The 3982-nt window shown below is 39.5% G+C and overlaps 1 pseudogene; it reads right to left on the bottom strand.

Moving 5' to 3' along the window:
- Positions 1 to 1530: 1530 nt before the first annotated feature.
- Positions 1531 to 2490, bottom strand: LOC148033599 (eukaryotic initiation factor 4A-13-like; annotated as a pseudogene).
- Positions 2491 to 3982: the final 1492 nt, after the last annotated feature.

A 3982-nucleotide genomic window follows, 5' to 3' on the forward strand; every position in this document is an offset into this window, starting at 1 on the left:
CTTGTTGAAAGATTTGTTTATCACAATCCAAAACCACTTCCATCCCTAAAAGCTTCAACCACGACCTCAAGGAAATGTAGAAGTTAAATATAAGAGAATAGAATAACCCATGAGGTGGATGCGCAAAGGCATAGTTCCCTTGCTAAAGTGCAATTATTCCACAAAACTTTTCATTAATGAAAGTTGATAACCACTAAGATCCCTTGTTAAAGTGTACTTATGCCACAAAACTTTTCATTAATGGAAGTGGATAACCCCCTATAGATGTATCAAAATTAGCAAGAAAGTGTGGCATAAACTCCCATGCAAGTATGATTTATCTAAGAACAATGTAATGTATTCCATTAAGGAAGTGGATAATCCACCTAGTAGATAGAATACAAGTAAAGTTTTACACATATCTACGCCCTTTAATATCAACATTGAAACGATGTCCATATACTTAACCATAATATGAACTCCTACTTTCTATACAACTACTAAAACGAATCCTAGAGACTTCATTTTCCATGATAAAATATATAAGTAGCAAAAATGCACAAAATATTTATTTGTAAATGATATGATTTTTGAAAAGATATTAGCTATCATTACAATAGAAATGAGGCATAGACGCGCATGTTAGATGCGCAAAGTCGGGCGCGTCTATCAGAGCGTCTATAAATGCGTGTAAATCTGCATGTAAATAGACGCGAATTTTGCATCTATATATCCGCGCAAATAGACGCTAATATAGATGTGCCAACATATGTACAATTATTTAACCACCTAAAATTAGCAATTCACATAATTGAAAAACCAAAGTTAATAATTATTTAACCACTTGAAATTGATTCTTGAGCATGCACATGTGCGCATGATAAAAACCATAGAATTAAGAATACACATTGAATCATTGAATTAAAAAAATAGAGTTAATAATTACTTTTTCATTGCTCTCTAATGAATGGCAGTTCCTCCAGTTGACAAGCCTGATATAAGTAATTAGCGGCAAGCAATAGAAACCTTACAATTAGTAGCAAGCATTGCAATATGTATCTCGTAATTTCTCTATGTACTTGAAGATGATAAAAGATACTTCATTTTTATTATGGAAAATTCAATGTTTGCTTTAAAATTGACTATTGATTCTTGAGTATGCACGTGTGCGTTGTCGAAGGATTTTCGAAAGCAAAGTCGCGTCTACAGAAGACCTTGATAAATTTCAAGATAGAAGATCAATCTAGCGAGATCAGATTCAATTTGAAAGCTCAATTTCAGATCATATAAGACATACAATCAGCTATATCTGATTAGGAGCATCTTCAATAAACGTCTTGACAAAGACAGACTCATATCAACGAATTTTTCATGTAGTCTGAATCCCTATGAAGCTTCTCTTGGAACTCTTTAAATCATTGACTCAACAAATCCTGTGGAACAATAAGCAGCCTTGATAGCAGAAAGAGAAAGCACATCTTCAATTGTGAGACCAAACTTTATAGTCAAAGGCACTGAATTTGTCTTGAAACTCCACCTTGGACATCAAATTTAAAGCCTGCTTGGACTTCTCCCTGTGGTTGTCCTTGTTTCCCGAGTACTTTGTAAGAGATTGGCAGTTAGAAATCCTTTCACAAACACTTTGTTCAATGGAACCACAACAGCCCCCAGAGGATCATCTGCTGTAAAGGTGTCTCTGTCAAACAGTTTAACATAAATTTCACTGAATGGAAGCTATGATGAATCACCAACAAGCTCAAAACATTTTGCTCCACTCCTAAAAAACTGGAACTAGCCCTGCAGGTTCAGTGGCCTTGGTTGCTGAGAATACTCCAACTTGTAGCTTTTGTGGAAGCAACTGAAAGATGTCATAAATCTGATCCTTGAAACCTCGAGACAGCATCTCATCGGCTTCATCCAGAACAAACATTTTGATGTAATCTGGACGAAGAGAACCACGTCGAAGCATGTCATACACGTGGCCAGGAGTACCAACAACAACATGTACTCCAGTCTGAAGAATCCGAATGTCCTCTCTAACACTTGTACCACCAACACACGCATGAACTTTCACGTGCAAGTAGTTTCCCAGAGCTCGCTTAACTTTTTCAATCTACTGTGAAAGTTCTCGGGTAGGTGCCAGAACAAGCGCCTAACATTCAAACAAGCTATAGTCAAGCTGCTGTAGGATCCCAGAGCAAAATTGTGGCAGTCTTCCCAGTTCCAGATTGTGCCTGTTGAATAACGTCGAAGCCCTTGACAAAGGGCACTATTCCTCTCTGTTGTATAGCAGATGGCTTCTCGAAACCATATGCATAGATGCCTCTCAGAAGATTTTCATGTAGTCCCATTTCATCAAAACTCTCACAGACCTCATTCCAAGTTGAGCTTATTTCTTCCCCGTCTGCAGTCAGGCTGACCAATTAAATAAAAGTTCGTGTGTTTAATATGTTGTATTTGCTCCATCTTGGCATCGTAAACGCGAGCATCGTATCCTTCCGAACTCGCCATGCTTCTTCAGTTCCGTCACAGCGCAGAAGGCAAGAAAGCTAGAGAGACAAGGCAGCAAGAGCTGATCCAAGGACCTGCTCGTTTCTGCCTCTGGAGCTCACCAGTCCTCTACTGGTAATTTTTTCCCCCCAGGAATGCAACAAGCACTCCTCTTTCTTTCCTCTAAGCTCCCTTCCTCCTCGTCATTGTTTCCCTTCCAATCCTCTCCCCGTGCCCCCAAATTGCAGAGCTTTTTCGATGATTCCCCTTCCTCTCCAGCTATTTTTCTCCTTGATTCCCCTGCGTTCTTTTCCTCTTTACCCCAATTCAATCTCTCATCTTTTTTCGAATCTGCTTTTTCCCTCCCAAAATTAACCTTTTGCTTTTCTTCCTTTTTTAGACCCTCTGAATCCTCATCCAAAAATGTCGTATGCCAGATCCACCAGTCCTAGAAAAAATCCCCCAAGCTCCAAGTTCAGCGTATCCTGAAATGTATGCATTCCATGAGATTACATCATGAACTGGCAGCATGTCAAAGACACGGTGTGCTTCAGCAAGTAAGCCACTTCTGCCATACATGTCTACCAGTTTGTTTCCAACATAAAGCTCACTCTCCAATCCTTTTTGAGCTACTTCTGAATGTATCTTCTGACCTGTGTCTAGTGGTCCTACACTACCACATGCTTTCAAGCAAAGAACATAAGTTACAGCATCTGCAGACACACCCCCTTGTTGCATAAGCTTGAAACATGTGAGCACTTCCTCACCAAAACCATGTTCAAAGTAGCCTGTAATGAGGGCAGTCCAAAAGACTGCATCACGAATGGGTAAGTTGTTGAAAACATGATGCGCTTCCGCAAGGGAGCCAAATTTCCCATACATATCCACAAGAGAGTTGCCTACCAGGGCTACAAGTGCCACATTTACCATAGATACTAATAAGTGTGCTATTAACAAAAGCTTCTGAAGTGAAGCCCTTCATGTGAGCATCTATACTCATACGCTGAGAATAAATGTAATCACAACAACTAAATATGTACAAAGTACCAAATCACATGCACAACTTTTGAGTGGTTTACACACCTCGAATGCGCAGCAATACGACATCCACCCCCTCAAATCCTGCGCATCCTCCGGATGGGCCAACTACCCATGATCGTTATCATCAAGATCTACAAACAGATCAATCTCTTCGTTATGCATTTCTGGTAGATCAACAAGATTATCTGTCATATCATCTGTCTCTTCCATTGGAGTTTCTTGTCGTTGCTCTTCTCTTGAAAATTCTTCCAATGCATAATCCTCATCATCTCTTTTCTTGAAAATCTTGATTCTTTTTCCAGCAATAGGCACTCTAAGCACTGTCCCATTCAATTCAGTCTTTCATATGTTGCATTATCAAAGACATGTCTGACTATGTACGGCCCAAACCATCTTTTCACCATCTTCCGAAGTGCAGTATGCTGATTTTCAAGGCTGCTATCAAAGACCAATACCCAATCTCCCTCTTCTA

The sequence above is a fragment of the Lygodium microphyllum genome, chromosome 7, assembly GCF_053477565.2.
Source record: "Lygodium microphyllum isolate KBCC chromosome 7, Lygodium_microphyllum_v1.1.10, whole genome shotgun sequence".
Classification (NCBI taxonomy): Eukaryota; Viridiplantae; Streptophyta; class Polypodiopsida; order Schizaeales; family Lygodiaceae; genus Lygodium; species Lygodium microphyllum.